At 41.1% G+C, this 26,735-nt stretch overlaps 1 protein-coding gene and 1 long non-coding RNA gene across 2 annotated transcripts in view; both read right to left on the bottom strand.

Moving 5' to 3' along the window:
- The window catches only part of Pdp1 (PAR bZIP family member Pdp1), a 274,442-nt gene that overhangs the window by 215,761 nt on the left and 31,946 nt on the right, over positions 1 to 26,735 (bottom strand). The gene's annotated exons all lie outside the window — the stretch shown is intronic.
- On the bottom strand, positions 1,514 to 4,042 carry LOC140224583 (uncharacterized). The gene is made up of 2 exons (XR_011899859.1): positions 2,891 to 4,042; positions 1,514 to 1,965 (listed from the first exon to the last, which is right to left on the bottom strand). It is a non-coding gene; the product is annotated as an uncharacterized lncRNA (long non-coding RNA).

The following is a 26,735-nucleotide window of genomic DNA, read 5'->3' as shown; positions in this document are numbered from 1 at the left end:
CAACAAATGGACCGCGCCTTGCAAAAAGGAACCAAGCCACACCAGCTTTTGCCAAATTTATTTGAGCGATTTAATTTATTATAAGATAATTATAAGAGGTGTGTGTGGATTCCTTTGAAAATTTCAAGGAATTCACTTCGTACTATGCAGAAAGTTGATTGAAATGTGCACAAAAATTCGCATAACCGTTTTCATGTAAAAAAAAAAATTACATTAACCGATTACTTGTATATTTGGCAATAGCTGATATGGCTTGGTTCCTTTCTGCTTAACGCGGTCCAAATTAAGTCGAAATTTCGTAACATGTATCTCAATACTTCCCTGAAAACCTCATCTAGACCGGTCTTAAAACCGAGCAATAACGAGTCCAAAAATTTCCACCCATGAGCGAGTATATCATGACGAACTGCTCTCCCGGATACGTTTATGATATTTTTAAGATTTTTTATGTTTTCGCCGCGGCAGGAGGAGACAAATAAAACACCCCGCCCGCTCTGCCGAGTCACCGAGTGTCCGAAAGGTCAAGATTGAGTTCGCAGAAGCCCGGGTCGTTAGGAATAGTGGAGGAAAGAAAGCGACGAACTCGGACGAGAGGGAATGCGGAAAAAGCTCCGAGCGAGGCGGATTAATAATTTGATACCGGGCGAAGACTTACAAAGTTCGTGGGTTGCGGGTGGCCTACCCTCACGGCGCGGCGGGTTTGTGCTTGTGTGCACTGTGCCCGCGCGGGGGTGGTATCTCTAGATCCGATCGCTTTGCCCGAATCGGCCTGTTCTGTCAGCAGGTTGCCAATTTCATCGGTATTTGTCACACAGGAAATGTACACAGAAAAAAACCTCGTGCGTGGGACCCGAAGTTTAGGTCATATGGATCTTTGAAGTTTTCAGATCGAGCATCTGAACACTTAAGGTCTAGCTGTCGAGGTTCGGATCACACATCTGAAACTCCAGTTCTTACATCTGAAGTACTTCAGATGTGAGAACCGAAGTTCTTCGAATGTGAAAACCGAAGTACTTCAGACGTAAGAACTGAAGTTTCAGATGTGTGATCCAAACCTCAGCAGCTGGACCTTAGGTGTTCGGATGCTCAATCCGAAAACTTCAGAGATCCATATGACCTAAACTTTGGGTCCCACGGACGAATTTTTTTTCTCCGTATGGATTCAACGAGATTCAGCCTAATATCAATAATAATTACCCTCTGCAGCTATAATTAATTTTGGATCTCAGATCATAGGGGACAATAATCTATTCTGTAGCTTGCGTAAGAAAAATAGAGTACCGATTTTGTTTTCAAAATTTTAAAGTTGAGGGAATCAATTTTTTAAACAAAGAAAAAACAAATGACATTTTGCAAAATCATTGCGCAGGGGTGAGATTCAATTTATAAAAACCCCGAAAATACGTTGTTACGAATTCGTAACGTTTTGCCATAGAGGGTTAAATTGGATGGCTTGGAGGGAAAGGCGCATAACTGCAGTCTATGAAAAAAGTGAGATATTCATGAACTCAACTGAAACTAGTTAGAAAATATATTCTGTGAAAAATTCACAATTGGAGACAATTATATGTTACCGATGAGTGCAATCTCAGGGCATGAAAATGACGAAAGTTTGGATTATCAAATGAGAGTAAAATGTCTATATTGGACCTATAATCATATTATATTCAATTTTTTGTTTCTTCGTAAAACTTCTCGACGACGGTCAAAAGCGATTACTTTTCCCTCTCGAGAGCACTGTTAATACAATTACTTTTCTTATCTCTAAAGACCTCTGCTGACCGCTGATTGTCCTACTAATAATCTTTTAATGAACCTCAAATACCTCTTGCGTCAAATGTATTCTTAACCCGATGTCTATCAGAAAGCGAATTAGCCTAATAAAGAAGCGACTCGACTCGTCCGAACATTGCAAAACTAGCGTTGGAGTATATTTGTGTGGAAGAGTTTCACGCGTTATGCAATCTGCAAAAAAGGAACAAAATAAAAATAATTTCGAGGTCCCGAGGGTCATGGAATCACCTGTTACGTAACGAAATTTTTCTAGATTCACAAACATGCTTTTTTATAATTAACATAATCCATAATCGGGCGATTGTCCGCGCGGGCATCCGAGAGAGTTCCTGGAACTGGACCGCCTCGACTGATTTTAAACCGAAATCCTCGGTAAGACGGAACGAACCCGATAATTTCATCCACCAACAGAAGGCGGTAAAGAGCAAGGTGCCAATCTTACCTGGACTGGGATATTATTACCGTCTGGGTTCATATCTATTTATAGATACGCATTTAGTTTCAGCGTTAGAATCCCTGATCGCACACCAATAACTGTGCAATATATTTCAGGAGCGGCAGAAAGTGAATACAATTTGGACGAATTTCTGTCAAACGGAACAATGTGCATTAAGATATGAGTCCTGAGATCCATCAGAATATGTTCATTACAGGGCTCACGTCATAATGCACATAGTTCCATTTGACAGAAATACGTCCATTTGTAGTAACCGGTTGAAAAGAGCGTGTTTTGAATTGTTGAAGTCTTTTAAAAATTTACGTCACGTCAAGTCTGATGAGAAGTTGCATCAGATGGGGGAAATATGCAAAAAATTCGAGCGCGGTAGGAGAATTAATCGAATTCTTCCGAGAAAATGTGTATTTTGCATTTTTCTTTTTTCAGATGTTTTTTCTTTGCGAAACAAACAGGCCAAGCTTCTACACGATCAACTCTATTTTTCATCTACAAGCTACCTTAAAGTATATACTAAAAATAGCACCTCAGAAATGTTAAATTTTTAGGCAGCTTATCTGCCACAATGTGTATGAAATTATTTAGTACATAATAACGAAATGCACACGATCATAAAAAGCATGCGATATATGAAGGGCATACGAGTAGCTTTTGATACCAGCTGAAATTCACAGTCTGGAGTGTTGAATTTAATGTAAATGTTTTCGGGTAAAGCGATAGAATGCTGCAGAATAAAACTGTCAGTGGTTTCCTGAAATTAATATTATTGCTTTGAGAAGTTTTAAATCCGTAAAATTCACGCGAATATTAGCACTCATAAATGAACCCGTAATGAACACATTGCACACGATTTTGTGGACTTCTAATTTTTCTGGAAACGTTCGCATCTCTTTTATAGAGGGGCTATTATTATCAATTTTCAACATGTTATCTCGAGACAGATGTCATTACTGATAAACTTTTACGTCTTCATCGGCACAATACAGCACCGAAGAATTGCGAAGATTACTTTGAAACTTGATAAAAAATAAATAAATAAATAAATGGATAAAACGATAAATAAATAAGTAAATAGATAAATAAAGGAAGTTAAAAAAAATAAATAAAGGAATTTAAAAAAAAATAAATAAATAAAGGAAGTTAAAAAAAAACAACTATCGAAAGAAGGGATAGTGTATAAAAATTAGCACTGTCGACTACTGTTCGTTCAATCTGTCAAAAACCACTCTTTTGGGTGCGTAGTTAGAACCAAACAAGAATCCTTAAAAATGAAATTAAGAAAAAAACATACTTAAGACGAAAGACTTACTTTGTAAAGACATGCAGCTGGAGGAGGTTCAATTACATAATGGCGTTGAACACCGCATAATTGTCGTTAATTTGGGGGCGGGAAATTCTTGGAGCTGAGAATTTATGATAGACTTCCATAATTTATTGCCCACACGCCGCCTTGCGTTGTTCCGTGGACTAATATCGCCGTTCCTCGGACGCAAGGTCGTAACTACTTTTAGGGATGGGCCCTACTGTCCGGAAAATCTTTTCCCTCCAGAGCTCAAGTAGAATTTCAGTTACGTCTTTATGTTAGAAGGGCGACGATATTAATCCAAGTGGCTTGTCTATTATTAAGCTCTTCCGCGCTAAAGGTTTTCCGAAGGATGAGAAAAGAAGTGAGCCTTATGGACTAAGGAAATTCGGTTCCTGAGAAATCCTCAAGTTCTCAAGTTCCTGAATTCTTCTAAGGCTTCTAAGGTATGTTGCAGTAGGTAGGTGCTAGCTAGGATTTTGCAAAAAATTTTACTCACAAAAGAGAGAGAGAGCTTTCAGCAAGCACTGATAAAACCACATACCTGAAACATACAAGAAGTTTACATGGATTAGTAGTCGATAAAATCTAGGTTAAAATTTGAGGTTTCACAAGAATGGCACGCACCATCAAAAGAGAGACTCTGCTTCCAGACTAGGTACGAATTGAATTCTTGCGAGAGGATTTGCCGTTCTATAAAAAAGATAAGAAATATCGAGTTCAAAGGCGAGGTACGAATGGCTTCATAATAACGCGAAGGATCATATTCACCAATATTACATTTATGGCTAAATGTTATGATGCCACTTTTCTGACGTGTGAAAGTCCCCTTTTGCCTAGTCCATCGTGAGGTATTTTGGCCAACCTTTCAACCCCCCCTCCCTTCATCCTCCCTTTAAGGGTACTCGAAGGGATCCTAAGAATTTGACGTGCAATGATGTACGGGCAATCTGATCAACAATGATTAGTTTAGGGCAATCCACTCGCCACAGGTGTATTCGACAGTAAAAATAAATAAGTTAATAGGGTATGGCGAATCTTTCTTTCCAAATTGCCATTTCCCTGCTCACGTGTTGTCCATTTTCCCCCAACTTTCTTCGACTGATTCTACTTTTACTCCTGTTAATGCCCTCCGTGGTCCTCAACGCTCTCCGCAGCCTAAAGGTCGAGAATCGTAGGTTTAGGTGGCTTTTGACTCTTACCAGAATCTCGCCGCGTAACTCGATGAAACTATGCTTGGGATTCGCGTTGCATTCCCTCAGGATTCTCCTGAGTCATTAGCTTGATCCTGAACATTTCGCTGGGCACTTGCGCACGACGAGGACGACTGTCTGGTCTGGTGAGAACGTGCGAGCGCGCGAGTGAAATAAAAGGTGATGAAAACACGCTGCGCTTATCGCCAGGTTGCGACGCTCGTTCCCGGTGCAGAAGAGCAGCCTTTGATGCCACAATCTTCTCGAAAACACGTATTAACACAGACAAAATTTCAGGGATGACCAACAAATGATTCCTCTGAGTAAATATACACTTTGAGACAGCTAAAAGTTTGTTGTCACCTGGAAAATTCCAGTTATCCCACAAAGAATCGAGCTATTCTTTGTAGAAACTTCAGTACCTTTATACGGAGAGTGTTAGCATCTCTGTGCCCCTCTCTGATTGGTTCATCAGTCTCAGGCTATCAAGGAGCTCCAAAGTTGGCCCGATGTAACCCGACCTAGAGGAACACGTATTATCGGCTGAGAAATGAACCATAATCACGCTCGAAGCTTAATTTTCGGCAAAAATATCCATCGAAGTTCGATCCAAACGATTCAGAAGTTGAATCGAAAACAATTTCTATCGCACCCAAAATCACGTCTAGAACTTTGTAGAACTTTTCCGCCATCATGTTCATTTACATTGGACCAAAGTAGGAGCAGAGGAGCTGGGGTTTGTTTACATTGGGCCAACTTTGGGGCTCCATGATAGCCGACCAATCAGAGATTGGTGCACAATGCAATTTAGATTGTGCCTTCTTGTGCTCAATTTACAGTCAAAGAATGTAAGGACTATACTGAAATTTTTTCTCCCATAACTGTACCGTATATTTCTCTTCTTATTTCTAAGACTAGAAGAAGGAGAAAAAATTTAAGCTCTAAGTGCAAAGGGAAGATTTTTTCCGTAAAACTGGCGGCTGGGTATTTCTATGCTTCAATTTTATTTACGATGTATCGACGGCAGAAGCCTTGAGCAGCTTAAACGCATTACAGTCAGAAGTAGCCAACGGACACAGTTAGCAGACCGGTTGTTAACCGGGACAAAGAGCGTTATTACTATTATAGAAAAAGAAAAATACACAAAAATAGCCCGAATACTTCAGCAAAAACGAACACAATAAAATTGAAAATCAAGGCTGAGAACCAAGAAAATGTCTAGGACATTCAGGGGTGGTTCCAACCCATTTTTCGGTCAATGAACAAAAATACAATGAAATTAAGTTAATTTTTCTTGGATTTCTTGCAATTTCTGTTAGAGACCGTCCATAAAAATGACGTCTGATACTTTTTCCGATTTTTTTACCCTTACTTCCCACCTCCCGTGTAAAATCCTCTCTTCTTCCACCCCTACTTTAAAGAGGAGCGTTAAGCAGTCCATAAATCCCGTCTCTCTCAAGAGGGTTAGGTCTTTAATTGAAGGCTTCTTAGGTGGAGGAACCTCTTTCTTCAAATTCTCGGATTATGATCTAGGATTAGTATCGCTGGGAGGCGACCAATAGGAGACCCCTAGCAATTTGTCAAAAATAAAAGCAGCTATCATGAGGTTTTTCTCTACCACATCCATCCATTGGCGGAAATGGAACCAAACGGATACATCTAAAATTTGTGAAAATCCGTGAGTCTTAGAGGCAGTCCCACAGTGAGTCGATCGCGATGATCGGTGTGATTCGTGAGCAATGTAGATGCGTTTATGAGGAGATGCAAGTGGATGATAATTATATCATTAGAGTGGTGTTGCGACAGCGGCAATCTTCGGCGACTGCAAGTCACCGATGACAACCAGTAACTTGACTGGGAGCCACGACCCCTGCCATTAAATGGCGGTGAGTCGTCCGCCTGGTTTAAACATGTACGCTGCGGTTATCTTCATGCCGCAACGAGGAGCTTCTTTAGAGAGGCAATATGCTGTAAAAAAGAATATGTATGTCGCTTGATCTATCTCCTCGTGAAGCTCGTTGGTGTCATCGCAATGAAATACTTAAGTCCGAAACGAAAGAAAGAAGAATACTAAAAAAACTTAAACACACACGCAAACAACGCGTATGCGATCAGAGAGTTTTATACAGGGTGACACAGAGTTCCCGCACCATTCCTATAAACCCACCAAAGTTCTTGCCCCTTTTCAGAGCGTTCCCTTTATTTTGGGGGATTCCAAAACTCGTCTCCTTCCCTCACAAAATGTTCTTTATCTCGATTTGTTCAAAAGTTATAGGAGTGATGCTGATGCCTGTTACTGTAGTTGTGGAACTTTTGGATCACCCTGTATGTTAACGTCATTCCCTGCGATGGTTCATTAAAAAAAAGTAATTAAGGATGCCGATTTCCTATATTACAATTTGTCTGGTGGTTCTTTCGCAAGCATGATGGACATGACGCCGCTCCAATGACGTTGGGCGGGCGTAACTGAATTTAAAGGGAGCTCTGTAAAGCGTGGAGCTACATAAGGGATCATCCCACCTGAGTCGTTAACTTTTTTACTGCATTTACCTGCATAAAATTTTCATTGATTTCATCACGTTTTACGAATAAAGGTAGACAACAGTGACCTCTGGAATTTAAAAATGTGTAATTTTCCTAGCCGCACGCTGCTATATAAGTTTGAATCTTCCGTGAGAGAAGAAAATCAAAGAAACAATTTTGTCATGAAGCTATGCAAAGCAGTTGAGATCAGATTATCAGAATACTTTCCGAAGAAAGTTTTATGAGAACTACATTAATTTGGGGAGTGAAAGAAAAATATACCAACGATTTAAAGATTTTCATTAAAAAAAAAAATTAAAATGATAAAATCTCCTTAAGTCTCACAATCAGTCTTAGACAAGATCCGGTTCTACGATCTCCATCATTGACACTATCTTCAAGCGTGGGACATTTTTTAGTTTGGGAAAAAAGGAAACAAGAACACGGACACTTCACGAATTAATAGCACGTATTCTACGATATCTTTTCCTGTGCGCCCAAATCAATAACAACCCCAAGAAAAAGGGTTTTGGATGACGAATCGATACCAGGTACCCCATAATGTGAACCACAAAAGATGAGATACGGATCAGCTGGTCCGCTGGTTGACATTTCGCTGTTTATTTTGCGTCACCGATGGGATTGATTCATCCACAGCTGCGGTTATGTCAGTTCTGTGAAGTCACTTTTCAAAACTGCCTTTTCCATTCAGCATTTTACGATGTGGCGTTCTCTTGTTAATCCCCATTTACTCTCGTCGCTACTCAAGCAGTTCTCCAGTCGCAGAACCCCGATCCAGTAATTTCAATGGAGCAATAGACAAGTTTAGAAAACTGACGTCACTACGTGTATTTTTATCTGAAACTCACAGGGACAGGGTACAGATACATCGCAAATTTTAATTTCAACTCTCACGTTAGAAGTAAAGTGTTTTATGTCGGTCAATTCGGAATTCTCACGCGCCAAAAAACCAAAATCTACATGTCCAGTAGAACCAAGTTGTCACTTTTAGACCCTCCAGTCAAGCGTCTACATATATTTATATACGTTAGTGAGACCCACATCTCCCCTTTTCTCAGAGGCTAGCGTATTAAGCGAAGTATTATTTTGTGCAAAGGTATAAATTAAAGAAAATTATTGCTCTTAAAAAATGTTTGGAAAAAATTATTTACACGCCAATAAAGTTCAGCTACAAAAAATGCAAGTTTCGCAATTGTAGCTGCATTGGCACGTTTACAACCCTTTTCACCAAGGGCATGGCTCATCATGGACGATCCTCCATTAACAGATGTATGTGTATGAAATCTGTTGCAAAACTTGCACGAGATGCTGGAGTCTCATAGGAAGAAAAATCTGTTGATTCGTAATCGATCGATAGTAAGATCTTACGTATCTATTTTCCTATTGAGTCAATTAGAACACTTCCGAGAGAGAGCTCTTCGTAAAAAGCATTGACGGACCCAGCAAAGTGGCAACATTGTCTTTCCTCCATTTAAACCTGTGGAAACGTATCGATTCTTGGAAGGGCCGGGTGATCCGACAAGAATCGATTATTTAGCATAAGTTTAAATGGAGAAAATCCGATGTTGCCGAATTGCTGGATCCGCCTCTGGTAAAAAGGACATGTTTAGCACGAATTTGGACATGTTCGGTACATCGAACTCAGACAAGTTTGATACTATGTATTTTGACGTTTAATTTAGCTCGGTACAACGCCTCGATTTGACGTTCGATGAGGTGAGCTTGCGGGGATCGAACACTTGGCAGCCGCGGGTTTACCTCGCGCCAAGTGAGAAACCGGGATGGCGGAGGAGTGCACTCTGCACCTGGTACGCACTGGGCCCAACTCGAACCGGTTTCGCAAGCCGGTTTATTTTTAGAAGTTTTTCGCGATATTTAACAATTATGGGCCCCCCTCCCCCTCGCGCCTACGCCAACGCCGCTCACCGCTACGAGTCTGAAAGCTTGCCACTTATCGAGAAGAGGCGCCAGCGCCGCACAAAGGAACAAATTAATTGGAGAGGTCGGACAAAATTTGGAAACTTTAAAAGCTCCTAACTCCATTATTACGAAACCTGGAGGTCTCAAAAGTGGTCACATTAGTTATCTCGTAAAATTTACTTCAAACAGCACCCTTCATTATTTAAAATCTTACGAAATTAATTTCTAAATTTGCAGTTTTAGTCGATAATTTAGTGTGCGACCTTTCTGATTGACTCGATCCACTGTGCGCCGCGCGGCGAATCCCATTCTACTTCTCGATCGAATCGGATCGAATCTATCCGGAATGAGGAAATGAGTCGACCCCACGGTGGATCAGTCTCGGATCTCGGAATCGAACAGTGGCGCGTCGTGCTCAGCGATGAATCGATTAATCTGCCAATAGAACCAATGGAGAAGGGTCGATTATCAGACTGATCGCAACGAAAACCTTAAGAATCGATTCTTCGCCTTGTTAAATCGTTATCGAATGACTTCGATTGATAATTAACACTGCTACGATAGGGATGTCGTCACCTGCCGGCTAAAGAACCACAAGCGCCATGCGACGTTTAAAATTTTCGACGGCATTTTATTTTCTTACAGAGAAATTGGACGTATTCCTGTCAAACAGAACTATGTGCATAATGAAGTGAGCCCTGTTATGCATGTATTCTCATGGGTATCAGGGCTCATGTCTTAATGCACATAGTTAACGTTCGATAGAAATACGTCCAATTGTTGGTTGAATCTGTTTGAAAATTTCACTGAATTTTATCGGCAGCACAAAGAAAATTCGGTGACATTTTCGGACAGCTTCGTTGAAGAATTTACCTGTGAAAAAATAAAATGGCGACGGAAATTTTTAAACGTCGGATGGCGCTTGTGATACTTTGGCCAGGAGGTGTCGATGTATCGACCATTATCATTCGTTGACGATTCGATAATCGAGCCGGTGGAAAAGTATCGATAGTAGATGATTCACGCCTCGCCACTGGAGTCAAAAGCCTCTCGTGTTTCCACTGATAAGGGACAAAAAAAGCGCTATGCGGGAGGATACACGCTCAATCGGGGTCGCGCCTTCAAATCTAAGGATAGGCAAAAATGGTAGCGGCAGTGTGCGAATAGTTGCCTCCTCAATTTTGCACTACAATTAGACAGAGTTTAACGGAAAACTTTGTTTGAAACGTTGTTTCGGAATGTTTGGTCAGCTCACTTCCGTTTGTTCCTCAACGTATACCCTTAGTTCTCTATTCGAAATATTTATATAGTGTATATTCGTAGTTTTTAATATTTGTAACCGGTGAAAGTGCGACTTTCTACCCGTTTGTGATCAGAGACAAGAGACCCTCCACTAGTATCCTGGCCATGGTGGAAGCTTTTACTTTCGGGACTTCAGCAGTCTACTGTTGACTTACTACATGGTTGATGTTCAACAACGTGTTGGCAGTTTCGTTCTGCAAACAAGCCGAAAATGGCCGAAGTTTTGGAAACTTGTTTGGCCCATGACGTCACCCGAAGCTCATCATCCACCATGTAGGTACGTCAACAGCCGCAATTAGGGTGATGACTATTGCTCCCTTATAATTGTCCATAAAGAACTGTTGAATCCCCGAAAGTAAAAGCTTTCACCTGTCGCCAAGAGGCCAGTGGAGGGTCTTTTTGACTCTGTTTGTGATATACAAGGAGCCTAAAATCAGGAGCCAATCAGGGATGAACTCCACGCCACGCTGCTCTCCCTATAAAAAGACTCTTGTGCCACGCTCCAATCCTTATTGTCTCAATTTTCGGTTGCTTTGGCCCACGATCGATTGTTTGATTTGAAAATTTTCCATGCCCGATGACGCCACAAATCCCCGATGCCACATCTACATCAGATATGGCGCAAAACGGCCAGTGCCACCTCCACTGATTTCTCGACGGATAACCTCCAGTCGCTCGGAATCAGGCTGCTGGAGCTTGCGGCCTCTGTCGAACGGGCGGGCCGGGAGCGGTAACGCACAAAAAAAGTCTGTAAACTTGGAGGAGACCGCATTTTTACGGTAAAAAAACGGTCGGGCGCACCGCGCGACATCTCCGCGTGGCATGGCGCTGCGCTGAGTCAGAGCTCAGACTCGGGCTAATCTTGAATGATGGCTGATCTCGTCGGTTGCCAAGTCTCGGCAGCCTCCTCTGGACCATCGCGTCGCGCTGCTCGCTGAACCCACCGGCAGATGTCAAAACGATTTTCTCACCTTCGGACTCCCAACTTCTTCATCTGGATAATTGCAGCGGCTTGTTTGCTAACCGCGAATGCACGGCTCACGGCTCGCGTCAGCGGAGTGGGTGACTTTTTTCTCTCGCCAGACTCAACTTTAGTAGACACCCCTTTAGAAAAAAAAGAAGAAAAAAGTGCTTTTTTTTTCTTGCGGAATGTAGGTCATTCATTCTGCCAGACAAACTCAGCCGAGGACAAGAACGGGAGTACAGCCGGAGAAAAAAATGGAGACTCCCTTATCGTCGTCCCTCTGACGTAAGGGCGTATCTCAATTTCCACGTGAGCCCCTTTTTACGTATAAAACCATGATTTCTGGGGCTCATGTAAAAGTCAATAAACGCACTTACGTTAAAGGAGCGACGTTTTAAGCCTTCATGTGATGCGGAAATACTATTTTACACTCGGCGCAAGCGCTAGCGCCACTCCGCACTCAATCTCCGGAAGTGCCTTCTTACTGGCTGTTAATTAACAAGTTAAGCGATCTATTTTATAAACAAGGTAAATTTAAATAAAATTCCTGAGAAAACTGCTCAACCTGCACTATAATAGCCAATAAGAATACAGGCCACCCATTTAAAACATGAAAAGAAAGAGGTAGGGATTAAGTCCCAACTTAATTAGGGAGCTTAAAACTGTGGTAGTACCCCAATAAATTAAGTTACGAACACAACTGTTGTTCGGGTTATACCTTAATTCGAATATGTGCATTACCACGATCCTCATTTAAACCTTCCGAAGTAGTAACATTTAAAATAAAGTCAAACTATTGAAGCAGTAATGTTAACTCTACGAGATAAAAAGTTACTACAGTCGTTGTGCGGCTGATTTTAATGGACATTGGTTATGATTTAGTACGACGGTCCATTCACTTCAAAATTTCACTTAAAACACAAATGTGCTTTAAAATTTTAGAATTTCAATACCGTAAATCAAAAATAATGGTTCCCTTTCATTCGATCAAAATGTTTGCGCCTTGATTGGGGGCACTTTTGGGAGGAAAACTTTAAATAAGAATATTTCTATATTATGACAGTACACTGGAAAAAAACGCATTGGATCTAGAGTCCAGACTCTTAAAAACATCGACAAGAAAAAGTACTCTTGATTCAATCAGAATCTAGCTTAAATCAAGAACCAGGCCTCTTAATATAAGCGGATTTCGTTTTGATTCAAGCAAAAATCCGATTGAATCAAGAGTATTTTTTCTTGTCAATGTTTTCAAGAGTCTGGGCTCTAGATACAATGTGTTTTTTCCAGTGTAGAGCACACTCTTGCAGCCTGGTTGTTTATCCCCGAGAACATTATCCTGTATAATAACTCGAAAGCAATTGGCGAACAAGATAAACCGAAGTTTAATGAACTCGGACTACCGACTTCAAAATGTTTCTCGTTCCATGCAGACTTTCAACTTACGAGCTGAATCTCCTAAGTCAAGTGCGCGAGCGCGGCGACACACCGTGATAACCGGCAGTGTTACCCGGTTTTAATTACTTTCAAAACATGCGTCCATGATCATAGACAATTTCATACGGGATCATAACTCCAGTCCGAGCGGGCCCTCTGCGATGCCACAATGTCAACAAACGTTTTCCTCTCTCACATTGTTTAACTTGGTAAAATAAGGATTCTTCATCAATTTGGTAACCGAGCTGGCCGTGCGCCTAGATCGCTTTACGAGCCCTGTGCTCTATCTGGTCATTAATGATGTTTATTTTTCGCAAACAGCGTTGTTCATTCGTCCGATAATCGTAGTCCCAAGTTTGCGATATTTTCAAAAATGGAAAAATCGGTTGTTTTTGTTTAATTTTTAAAGATTATTTTCCTATATTGCATCTTGTAATTGATCCTGTAACAAAAGGCGCGATCTTAAGTCATTCAAATTTGTACGGATAAAACGACCATTCCAGTGGCGAGGCGTGAATGGTCGAATATCGATATTTCCCCATTTGAAACTATGGTGAAGAATCGATTTATTAAGGTGTTCGTTGCGAACACCCTGTAAATCGATAATTTGCCATAGGTTTAAATAGCAGACCAATCGATGTATCGCAAAGTACGCCACACAACTGGACTGTTCCTTCGAACCGCGAGAGCAACACGTAGGAATTTACCTGTACATTGAACAAATTTTATGATTTCTCTTTTAAAATAAAAATTAATTTGCAAGGTTTTTGATATTGCAGACGATGTGCGATTATTCTCATTTGAGACATTAAGGATTTTTGTGATTTTAAGTGTAGTCTCAGATAGTAAATCTGCTGGAAGGATTAACTGACTAAAGAAATTTACATTTAGAATGTGTTAATTAAATATCGCTATTTTTAGTCAATTAAGACAGACGTAGACTTCATGATTGTAAAAACTTAAAACCAGTACAGTTGCATAGTAAAATACAATTTATTAAAATCGAAATTTAAATGAATATTTTGCGCCTAATTTAAGATTTGTATAGTTGCAAGTCGAGCAAAAGTTCCAAGAGAGCTTCATTTATGATTTCGATTACGCATGATTCATAATTGATGCCATGTGCCACTGACTCAACCGAAAGATTGACATACTGAGACATAGAATTACATCAGGATTTACTTGGATTTACTGACATGTTGCGAAGGGTCGGATCTTGGCTCCGACCACCTCATAGTTTTATCAATTATTATTCACTTTAATAATTTTGCGATAGGCTAGGATGTCTAGGACTTTGCAGCGTCTTGGTTTGATTTTATTATCCTCAGTGGCGATGCTTGAACAATCGATAATCGATATTCCCCTATTTGAAGTTATAGTAAAGAATCGATTGTTACAGAATTCGTTGCGAAGACCCTGTTTATCGATCTTTTTCCATAGCTTTAAATGGCAGATCAATCGATACATTATCATATATCGCAAAACACGGTTCGCCACTGATTTTCTTGTCTTTTTTTAATAGAACCCATGGCTTTAAAAGATAATCTTGAGCCTTCCGGCGGAAGAATATGAGAGAAAACAAGTGACTGAAAAAAATGCGATCTTATCTCCGTATAATGACTGAAGTGAGAAAGATGCTGGAGAGAAATAGGTAAAGGGAGGGACAGAAGCACAGTTACACCATTAAAGTGCAAAGCTGACGGTAAGAGTCATTACAGTTGATGACAGGTGAGACTAGTCAATGAGGGTTTCACAGTTGCCAATCGTCATTAAAAACTGACCTCGACAGCGTCAATCAAAATACGATACTTTTGACTTCTCGGAAATTTAGAATGCAGCTTCCTCATTGTGCATTCCGTCTGATAGAACTTGGATTTTTACGGAAAAAGAAAAATTATTGATTTATTCAACACCCCCCCCCCCCCGTTTCAATTTTTTGGGTTTTTTTTTTTATTTTGTTCCCACTATTTCTAGGTAGGGTGTTATTATAGTGAGGATGAAGATTCTGAGGGATTCATTCCTTATTGGCTCAGCATCTTCGTCTTCATCGAATTTTTAGGGACACAAAAAAATGGTAGGTGTTGCTTGCATGTTCCTGCTGACCGCGACAGGGGTTGGACTGCGTATCACCCGTTAGGTCCCTAGGACGAAGACGTGCTCCGAAGTGGCCCTCTATTCTCTAAAAACTCCTTTTTCCATAAGATCCGAATGTGTTGACACTGTTGACGGCCTGTTTAGCTCTCCAGCTTTTCGAAATTTCATTTGAATTTAATTACTTTAAGTGAAGCGGAATGGTTATGACACTGAAACAGTCCCTTTGTCTCCCAGGCAACCCTCATTGTTTTAGGTTTTAAAGGCTGCTTGCAACCCTGCCAAGCGAACTAAAATAATTATCACCGAACACCTTGCACACCTCATTGCCACGATGCATGGTGCAGCTGCATGCGCCTGCATGGAGCATAATCTATAGTGCTGTGCAACGATAACCTCTTAACTTGTCACGTCAAAGGAATGAGCCGGCCCCGAGGCTTGACGGATATAAAACAGTCCACAAGTCGCCCGGCTGACAACCGGGCAAACAGGTGTTTAATTTATAGAGTGATGCAGTGTAGCGGGCACTTAAACTTGGAGCCAAAAGCATGCCATGGAAGATTGGAAGCTGCGCTATCGGCTAGCTATTGGCACGGGCCCATCCATTGTAAAAATCAGGCTTCCTTATGCCTGGCCTGTCGGTGAAAATTTGCCGGAGGAGCGGGCTGTATCGTCTACGCGGTTTGCGAGGAGATTCAACATGGCTGCTGGGATTTTTCAAGCGATTAGAGGAGTCGGAATGCCGCGCGCAATGATGCGGTGACGGTAAAATTTTCATTACCGTCAGGGATTGTATCGAGATTTGGCCTTGGTATTTCCAATATCTACCGTCGTATGCAATTTCTAGAAGAGCATTAACTTCCAGATGAGGAGTGGACATTCAAAACCTGGTCAGCGCCATCAGGTTTTGCAAATATCATGTCTAGTGTTCCTAATCCTTACTGCACCAAAAAAGACCTTAATTTCATGAACTTTTAAGGGGTCAATTGCATTGATTAAAAAATCCGCTTTTATGATTTTCGATCATAAATCAGTGAAGGGTTGTAAAATCTTTACAAACTTCAAGTTTGCACGTCCAGTATAAAATGAGAGTATGTCAAAAACACGGCGGATGGCGCCATCCACCGCGGTGGTAGATGCCATGGTTTCCTCCGTCATGGTTTCATCCTAAGTCGAACAATCAGTGTAAAGTGTATCGCTGATTGATGAATCCAAGGTGGGAAAACCATGGGTACTGCACAATTGGATGACGTCTTATACCGTGTTTTTGAAGGGCGATAGCTCCGTTAATATTGAGCGTAGAAATAAGACAGTTGGGCGACTCCAATTGCGTTTTGCTAGTCTGATCGATATAATCGTCAAAATGTAAATTTTGGCCTACTTATGGCCAGAATTGTTCCGCACAGGGCAAAAGGAGAAGGCACGAAGGAACAAAAGAATTTTGGTTCCGATTCAAATTTGACGACTGGATGTTACCGACCTACTTACTGTTATCAGTTGATATTTAGTTGCTGCTAGACGTACGGATCGAGACTAGCAGCAATCGATGGCAATACAGGTTTAGGTTCGAACGCAACTTTCAATCAGAGCTAAAAGAGACTGCCGAAAAAAAAATGAAATTCTAAGAATCTTGACCACTGCTCGAGGGTATGGACTCGAAAACTAAGAAATGCATAAAAATCAACTTTTAACTCGTCGTTTCCCAGACGAAAGAACGTCACCTCATTCCAATGTTGCAAAATTGTCTTAACCAATCCAAATTTTTATAGGAGATTCCTCGATTTCTTTGATTCTATCTCTTTGATTTCTGCTTAAAATTTGCTACTTTCTGCGAGTAATCGAAAGAAAAATTCAGTGAGATTTTCAGCAAAAAACACTCGGCAGGTTCTGGTAAATATGCAAATGGAAACTATACATTTTGTTAAACTGTAGTGACGTATTATTTGGTCTAGAAAACGACGAATTTCTTATTCTCTCAAAGCAATCACCGAGAAAAAGCAGAAGCAAGCCTCTACTAAATCATGTGGCCTCTGATAAAAAACTATTTGCTCACTCTGATTATAAATTAATGAAAAACGTTATTGAGAGAACCTTCTTGAAACATTAAAACCTCGATTTAAATTTCGGGCGGAATTAATATGCATGCAAAAATCAAGCTGATTGATTTTAAAGTAAATGACGGAGGGCTGAAACCAAAATGCAAGATAATTTCAAATCGAAGGATAACCATTAGCTTCGAAAATATATTATTTTTGACCCTTTGTGCAAATACGCAAATTTTGTGGGCATGAGCAATACTTTCTATTTAACGATGGTTTTTTCATCAATTAAATTTCTTTCAACAATTAAATTTCTTTCAACGTCCTTTACACAAAGTAAAAATTAGCAAAAACTGACAATCCATCATGATAGTGCGGCTAAAATATCTTGCGAGTTGCGTTTTTGGTTTCAAATTTGACAACGATGAGTCTTCCCGGCTTAATTGGGTATTGCGCCGGTAAAATACGCACCACGTGCATACTGCCGTGCTAAGGAAGAACGTCGTATGAACATTCGAGAGTTGCCACATTTCCTTCGATAAAATGTTTATTTTTGAGGAAAGTTATGGATATTTTCCCTTGAAATTTTCAGGAACTCTAGGTGAAATTGCGAACAAAATTATCTAAAAAAATTGGAAGAAAAACATTTACAGATTTTCCTGAAAATTCGTGATTTACTAAAGGAAATTTGGCAGTGCTTGGAGGCTCATAGGCGTTTTTCCGTAGCACGGTAGCATACGTCTCACGATTTTCGCTGGGCCACCTACTGGCTTCCACTGCACCGAATTAAAAATCTCAAGCTCCCACAAAAAAAGACCTTGAACTGATGGCGGACATGAAAAACGAATTAAAGCAAGTAGCATGTGGACCGTCATTTACCCAGACTTGAAACAAACATGAAAACAACAACACCTCAAAACCACGAGATTGTATTCATTTTACAGCACAATTGAATCTGGTAGTTCGTTAGCAGCGGTAAATTGTTTCTTAAGATAGCATACCAGGGTAGGAATCTGGCATCGCGGGGTGTCATACTGGGAGTCAATTCAAGATGTTGATGGAGAGGCCCTGAGTAGTGATTTAATTTGCAACTTTTCTTCGGGTCCATAGTGTTTGGGAAACCACCACACTGCAGAGAAATAAAGCTCAGTTTCTATGCACAGAAAATTATTTGGCGAAAGGTTTTGTGTGTCAAAAATGCGGTTGATGCGGCTACTTAAATATAGGGTACGGTACATGGAAGTTTAGAATACTTTATCTCGACAAGAAACTGAGATTGAAAATTTAAATAGTTAGGTGGCGTGAGGGACCTTTGTCGTCGCTTCCATTTCGACAAGCCATTCCAGCATTTTTTTTCTGCAGAGATAAGAAATCTCAAAATTGTGCTCTCTTGCGACGAAACGTCTGATTGTAATCCTGGATGAATGAATGCGGTTTTCCGCAGGAAGAAAAATACGTTGCTTCCGAAAATAAAAAGTTATTGGTACAATTATTATGCTATACAAAAAGAGCTTTTGGCGAGCGCTTCCTCCAAACGTGATGCAACATGTCAAGCAAAATCGAATTTAAACGGTTTGAAGTTTACAGCTCATAAGACGTGTTTTTGACGGAAAGCATCCTGATGGTTCAAATTAGAAGATATCTCTAAACATAGCTCTAATAGTTAATTAAAATTTTATTATTTATTTTCCATTTTTTGTATATCTTTACTATTTTCCCTCTGAAATTTTATTTTTTCTCTAATTTTATATCCGCGGATAGACGCATATATCAGTGTTGGGCTCTTGGAGCACATATTAGCTTTTGGTGTGATCTGATGCGGAAATAAGAATATTTTCTGGGCACGATTTGGCAACCGAGGAAACGCTGGTAATGAGACTCGAGCGCGTGAACGTGAGCAGATTGACGTGAAACCTCGTCCGCAGTCGAGCATCGAGCAATCATCATAGAGTCACTACAAAAAATAAACCGTTTAATGCCTCTAATTTACGACTCTCTAGACAGACTTCAATTTTTTTTACGGAAATCCAGATCGCCCTGACTCGTAGATTCTGCACCGAGAACTAGACCTCCAGGCTTATATCACAACAGAAAAGTAAATAAAATAAAATAGAAATAAAAATTTGTGAAAAAATACATCGTCATGCGACCCAAAAAAAAAGCTGCCCTCAAGGTGAGTCTATAAACTTACTGTTTTCAGTTAAACGTCTCGTCACTAGGTACAAATTGTGATACTGCAATTTTTTGAATCGTAACGCAAGTTGGCTGTATTCCGAAATGTCTATCATTACAAAAGACGTTAAACTATATGCTTTAAATTTTGATAAAAGTCCGGAGAGACACTCAGAAGTTGTTGGCACCCACTGACAATGACGCTGACCGAAGTTGCCTTGCCGGCGTGACGTGACACGCGCAAAATTCCCTAACTTTTCACATAAGTTCCCTGATTTTCTCTGATTTTTCCTGATGATAATTGAAATCTATTAGCAAAACAATAGATAAAGCAGATAAACAGAAAATGGTGCGATCCTATTGTTTAAGCGGTTGCTTGATGTGAACTGAAGCAAATGAAAGACTAACATACTGTTCCTTTTGGGTTGCCATCAGTTACCTACCTTCTTCATCCATTGCAACCACCCGCTCCTACCAACAGGGTCGCTCCATCCCTCTCTCTATCCATATCAATAATCCACCCGCAGGGTCACCGTGAATCCTGTGTCTTTCCCTAAAAATCCAGGTTTTTCAGATCTCTGGAAATTCTGCCAGTAAAACACCCGGTAGTTTCAAGATGTCTACTAAAACTTCATTCTGGATTTTTCTGATTTTTCCTGCTATTTGAAACAAACCTGATTGTTCGCGCGAATAAATTGACGCAAATTTGATTTGAAAAAATCAACATATTTAATGAAATGAATCAAATGTTATTAAAAGTGCATGTTGCACACAGAATTTTCTGATTAATGGCCGATTTCCCTGATATTTTTCAGATGTTTCCGATTAACATCGAATTTCCTGATATTTTCAGGTTTTCCGCTTTGCACAAATGGTAGACACCCTGTGATGGCAGAAATTTTATCGAATTTTTCTTTGAGCGTGTTTAATGAGCACACATCATAGATCATGGATTCAGTGGCGAGGCGTGCTTTGCGATACATGGATTGATCTGGCCTTTTGGACCTAAGGAAAAGGATCGATACACAGAATGTTCGCAACCAATACCTCTTAATCGATTCTTCACCATACTTTCAAATGGAAAAATATCGATAATCGATCATTCACGCTTCACGACTGATAAAACCGTCGTTGATCAACATGAGCGGCAACTGCGAGCGGCTACAAATCAAAATCAAGGATGGACTAGAGCTGGAGCGAATAATTGAGTAGACCTATTAAAAAGGTAGCTGTAATAATGATATTTCTTTTTCATGAATTCGCATACTGAGAGCGCCGGCATCCTTGAGTGCGGCTGCGTCCGATACACGGCGACGCGCGACGTCGCGTCGTCGGCCGGGCTGTTTCTCAATCGTTTTCTTGCCGGCCGCGCACGGCCGACGGCGCGGCGCGCCGCGGCGTCGCGTCGCGGGCACGCGAGCTTGCCCAGCATATTACAAGCAGCACTTAGAAAATAGAGCCCCGGGCAGTATCCGACGCCCGTCAACGGGTTGGAGTTGCTCGGTACTTTTACCTATTTCCCGTGCTCTACGGAAGCTTCAGGCTGACGTAGGGTACCTATAGGTGGAGAGCCAGAGACAAGGGACCCTTCACCCGAACAGCTCTGTGTCCACTCGTCAAAATGACGTCAAAATGGAAGCTCAAAGTGAACCGATGAATAAGATCTGTTCGCGATGGTTGATCAAAAAAGAGTCACGTCGCTCTATTTTGGGATGCAACACTCATCAATCGCATCAAGTCCCGACTTTGAGCCTCGCTGAAATCGATTCACTTTGAGCTTCCATTTTAACGAGTGGAGACAGCGCCTATGTCGGCTATTTTGGAAGCTTTTACTTTCGGGACCTCAACATTAAACTGTTGACTTACCTACATGGTTGATGTTTATCAACGTGTTGACAGTTTCGTTTTGCAAACAAGCCGAAGTTGGGGAAACTTGCTTGGCTCATGGCGTCACCAGAGGCTCATCATCTACCATGTAGGTAGGTCAACAGCCGAAAAGAGAGTGATGACTGTTGCTCCCATATAATTGTCCATAAGAAAATGTTAAGTCCCCGAAAGTAAAAGCTTCCACCTGTCGCCAACAGTAAGCTCTTGGCGATATTGGACTCTGGAGACTGGCAGCGGCATTTTTCTTGTGTTTTTTCGAGTTAGATGGTTGGATGCCCCTTTTGAGCCCTACGAGCTCCATATTTTGAAAAGTCTGTACTCTGCTTATACAGGTACTGTAGAGGAAGGAGTGGGGAGCACCTTTGGGGAGCAAGATCTTAGTGCAGGCGGGATATTTTTATGAGACGGACTCACAAGGGGAACTTCCCAAGCTGCCGCCTCCGATCGGGCTAAAAAATATGTACGAACTCTTTGAATGAAACCATTATACCCGTGTTTTTTGCTTTTTCTAATTCGCCCTGGAAACACCCCCCAAAAATTCCGAAAAGTCTTGTTTTGAGCGCTCGTCAGACACCCAGTGACACCGCACCGGGAGGGTTACGCAAGGCGAAGGAGCGTTCGAGTTTAGCAGCTCCCTTCCCACCCGTAAGTTACGGGCCGTGACTGAGCGGGTCTGGGTTCGAAACCCGACCAGGGAGATTACTTCTTACGAGCGAATTTGATTTTTTCACACATTTTCCGCAACAGCACTTCATATCGAATCACATTTAATACATTGGAACTTAACATCAACTAATTAACAACCATCACCAAACACAAATCAATCAATGATCAATAACTTCTTCAATTAGAACATATATCAATGCTTGTTTGCTTGTTTTGTTTTTTGTTTTTTTTTTAAGACGGTTGTAAAGTAATTGATGTTAGGTTAAACTAAATAATTAATTTAATTAATTATTGTTTTAAAATTTTTAATTATCTTAATAGCTTCAGTATCACGCGATGTTAAGTATGTATTAAATGTGATTCTATGTGAAGTGCTGTTGCGGATAATGTTTGAGAAAATAAATTTCGATCGTAAAAAGAATTGTCGGGATTCGAACCCGGGCCCGCTCGATCGTGAGGCGAGCGCTCTACCGCAGAGCCATGGACCTTGTTGGAAAATTAGGAATTCTACCTCCCAATTTAAGCCTTTGCTATGGCCTGTGCAAACTAATTAGACCAAGTGATAATTCGGGCATTTTCGGGCGAAGCGAGAAGTGCATGTATCCCGGCGCGGAGCCGCCAGCGCCAGGTCCGCGTCGAGCTCACCGAGGTATTGTTACCATTGTGTCCACACCGGGCCTTTACCTGGTGGCCGGACCCTTGTCATCATGGTCTACTGGTATACAAAAATTGCCAACCAAATTTATTATCATTCGTGAATTTATCCTTTATTTCGACGGGTTCGGATTCAGCTTGCAATCCTGATGAAAAATATATATAATTGCAGATAGTGTGATGATAAGTTATTGTATTACAAAACTTGTTGAAGGAATTCGCGAGTTCAGTGATACAATAGCTTACAATCACACTTACCTGCAATTATATATGTATTTCATCAGGATTGCAAGCTGAATCCGAATCCGTCAAAATAAAGGATAAATTCACGAATGATAAAAAATTTGGTTGGCAAGTTTTAGTCTATCAGTAGACCACGATGACAAGGGTCCGGCCGCCAGGTAAAGGCCCGGTGTGGACACAATGGTAACAATACCTCGGTGAGCTCGACGCGCGACGCGGACCTGGCGACTCCGCGCCGGGATCTATGCACTTCTCGCTTCGCTCGAAAATGCCCGAATTATCACTCGGTCTAATTAGTTTGCACAGACTACAGCAAAGGTTTAAATTGGGAGGTAGGATTCCGAAATTTCTCAACAAGGTCCATGGCTCTACGGTAGAGCGCTCGCCTCATGATCGAGCGGGCCCGGGTTCGAATCCCGACTATTCTTTTATACGATCGAAATTCATTTTCTTACACATTATCCGCAACAGAACTTCACATAGAATCGCATTTAATACATTGGAACTTAACATAAATTACTTTACAACCATCATCCAAAAAAAAAAAAAAAAAAAAAAAAAAAAAAAAAAACAACAACAACAACAACAAGCAAACAAGCATCAATAGTTCTAATTGAAGAAGTTATTGATCATTGATTAATTTGTTTTTGGTAATGGTTATTAATTAGTTGATGTTAAGTTCCAATGCATTAAATATGATTCGATGTGAAGTGCCGTTGCGGAAAATGTGTGAGAAATTCAAATTCGATCGTAAGAAGAAATCACCCAGGTCGGGATTCGAACCTAGGCCCGCTCAGTTACGGGTGGGAAGGGAGCTGCTAAACTCGAACGCTCTTTCGCCTTGCCCAACCCTCCCGGCGCGGCGTCACTGGGTGTCCGACGGACAGAGACATTTCGAAATTTTTTGGGTTTTTCCAGGGCGCATTGGAAAAAGCCCCCAAAAAAACAGAAAAAAAAACACGGGTCTAATGGTTTCGTTCAAAGATTTCGTACGCTTTTTTCAGCCCGATCGGAGGTGGCAACTTGGGAAGTTCTCCTTGTCAGCTCAGGGAAAATCACTCTACTGTAACGCAGAACGGAAAAGAAGGTAGGCGTGCCGAAGAACGCGAAGTGCTTGACTCATGGAGACATTAATGTTTAAAGTTTGCTTATGCTGAAAGTAACAGTCGCAAAAGGTTCGAGCAGAGAAAATTAGGCTTTAACTTAAATGAACTTACATAAGTTGCTTTAAACCGTAGATATTGAATCGGTAGAGTACAATGTCCTTACCTGAAAAAGAAAGTAATAAAGCTTAATAAGTTTGATCATTGTAGGGGTGTAATGTTAGAAATACATAGAAAAAAAGCAATGAATTGTGATAATAATTTAAAAACTGACTATTGATACAAACGTCATTGGAGGCTGAAGTCTTGAACTCAATACAATTCACTCTACATGTAGTAATGGTAAATTTCGATTGTGAATGCGGAAAACCTAGTCAGCGCCATCAGGTCTTGCTAGGATTGTGCATTATGTTCTCCACTGTAAAATTTCCCAAATTTTCCCTCAACTTCATTGAATCTTTGTGAAGAAATGTTCTCTAAATTTTAGTTTTATGTTCTTTAAAAAAAATTTACTTTCTTACGCCACTAGATTCCCATTGGATTAAAAAAACTTTTTATTGCTCACAATCTTAACAACACTTAACGGTGCTCACCAAGTTTCGAAGTTGGTTTCAACTTTTTTTCTGCGTTATCTGGTCAGGGACCAGTAATTTCAGTAACAGCGATCGAGATGCACCTTACTTCGCCTATTAAGTGTCGAATGAACGTGAAATTCCATTAGTCCAACAGCGATTGCAACGTAAAACATGACGGAATGGATCCACAACACTTTAAAGCTCAGGTTTTCATCATACATCGTTCCTTTGACGTAGGGGCGTTTCTCAATTTCTACATGAGCCCTGTTCTCCATACAACTCTCTAGTTTCTTTGGTTCATGTGGAATTATATGTAAATACGTCCTTACGTCGAGAGCCTAAGCATTTCCGCGTGCAGCTATGCATCCCATCACGACACGCAAGACGTCGCCCCTCTAGCATAAAGATGTATCTCAATTTCGGCGTGAACCCCAGTAATCATGGATTCTTATGTAAAATAGCGCTCACGTTGAAATTTCGATACGCCCTTAAGTCGGAGTAACTGGAAGTTTATTAAGCCTTTAACCCTTGCCAACCGCATCAAATTCACACGCAGTCCCCGTGTAATTATCCAAAAGTAATGAGTATCCAATCAGACGCGTCCGACCACTCGCGCTCTCCTCATGAATATTATTCTATAAAAACACCTGACAAGCGACGCTTGCCAAGCGGGGAGCAAAGGGTCGAAGGAGGTACTCGGGGGGTTAGAGAGCTAGGGGGGCTAGAGAGCTAAGGGGGGACTTGGCAAAGGCCCTGGCTTGTTACCGCTAAAAGTCCGGCCGCGTCGCTCGTCCGTGTGACGGGGCGATCGGTTCTGAAACATCGGCCGAGTCGCGGACACGAGAGAAAGTAAACCCTGAAACCGGTGACGTTGAGGTTCAGACTTGAGAGCGAGCCGACAAGATTAAGGAAGGAGGAAAGACGAGCGGCCCCCGTCAGACATACTGCCGTGCTAAAGAAAAACGCCGTATGAACCGTCGGACGTTGCCAAATTTCCTTCGATTAAAAACGAATTTTGATGGAAATCTGTGAATATTTTTCCTGACATTTTTCGGGGAATTTTATTCGCAATCAAACCTAAATTACTTCAAAATTTCAAAAGATAGTATTCATAATTCTCCTCAAAAATAGACAATTTGTTGGAGGAAATTTGGCAACTCTCGAGTGTTCATACGACGTTTCTCCTTAGCACGGTAGTGCAGACGCGCTTGGGATAGCCGCCGAGGGTTCGCCAACAGCGTGGTGTGCTTTGCGATTTATCGATTGATCTGCCGTTTGAACCTACGGAAAAGGATCGATAGACAGGGTGTTCTCAAAGAATATCTTAATAATCGATTCTTTACTTTGATTTAAATGAGGAAGTATCGATAATCGATCATTCATGCCTCGCCCCGAGGTGTGGGTTCGCATCGTCGCCTCACTCGCGCGGGTTTGTTCAGGAAATTGTGGCGGTTTAATTATCGATAATTATTTTACTCCTTCGTATTAGACCCCATTTGCAACGAGGTTTTACAATTGTAAAATGATAAATAGCGCGAGAATACAGAAAAATGCAATCAGGGGTAATAGAGCTAAAAGGAGGAGTATCGACGAGGGCCGTTTTTGAGCTCACACTAGCTGAATTTCCTCGATGCTCCGGTTGTTTGCTCATTGAGGGTCTGCATTCGACGTAATGTATCATGATTTGGTCAGGTTAGGCCTCATTTAGGGTCTAATTCTATTATTGCCCTCAAACGCTTAATCTCGGCATTGGAACGCCTTCATTTTTTGTGATACTCAACGCTTTGTCACGGAGTTAGTTTAGTTGCTTGCGGAATCAAAAAATGGGGACTGGGTAATGGGTATCTACCATACGCTCTCCTAGGTGTGCCTGTCACCACTATATTTTTACGGAGGAAATCGTGTCTATTCGCATGGAGGGTGAAATAACCAGTGCTGTAATCTTTTATTTCTGTAAGTTACTCTTTTTCATTTTTATTCGCTAGTAGCTTTCAAATTACCTGCAACACATATTCTGCTCATCGGCGAATTCAGCAAATTCGCAACATCGTCTTTTCTCCATTCAAACCTATAAAAATGTATCGATTCTCGAGCATAGGTTTAAATGAAGAAAATCCGGTGTTGCCAAATTGCTGGATTCGCCAATGATTCTGCTCTCCTATCGCTCAACTTAATCCTCCTTTTCATATCAGCAGCACCAAAATACTCTAGATGAGCCTTCCTATCAAAAATCAATTGCAAACTGGCATCTTGTTACAGTCCAATAAACTGTCGCACAGGTTTCAACTCATTTTCGGGTATGCGCTCGACCTGTCCTGGATTCGTCCGCTTCGCGAGCGAGAGTACGCGTGGCCAGCGGGTATCGGATTAAGCTATTTGCGTCGCATTGAGCAAGAG

Source organism: Bemisia tabaci, chromosome 5 (assembly GCF_918797505.1).
Source record: "Bemisia tabaci chromosome 5, PGI_BMITA_v3".
In the NCBI taxonomy this organism is placed as follows: Eukaryota; Metazoa; Arthropoda; class Insecta; order Hemiptera; family Aleyrodidae; genus Bemisia; species Bemisia tabaci.
This window is presented reverse-complemented; position numbering and strand designations above follow the sequence as displayed.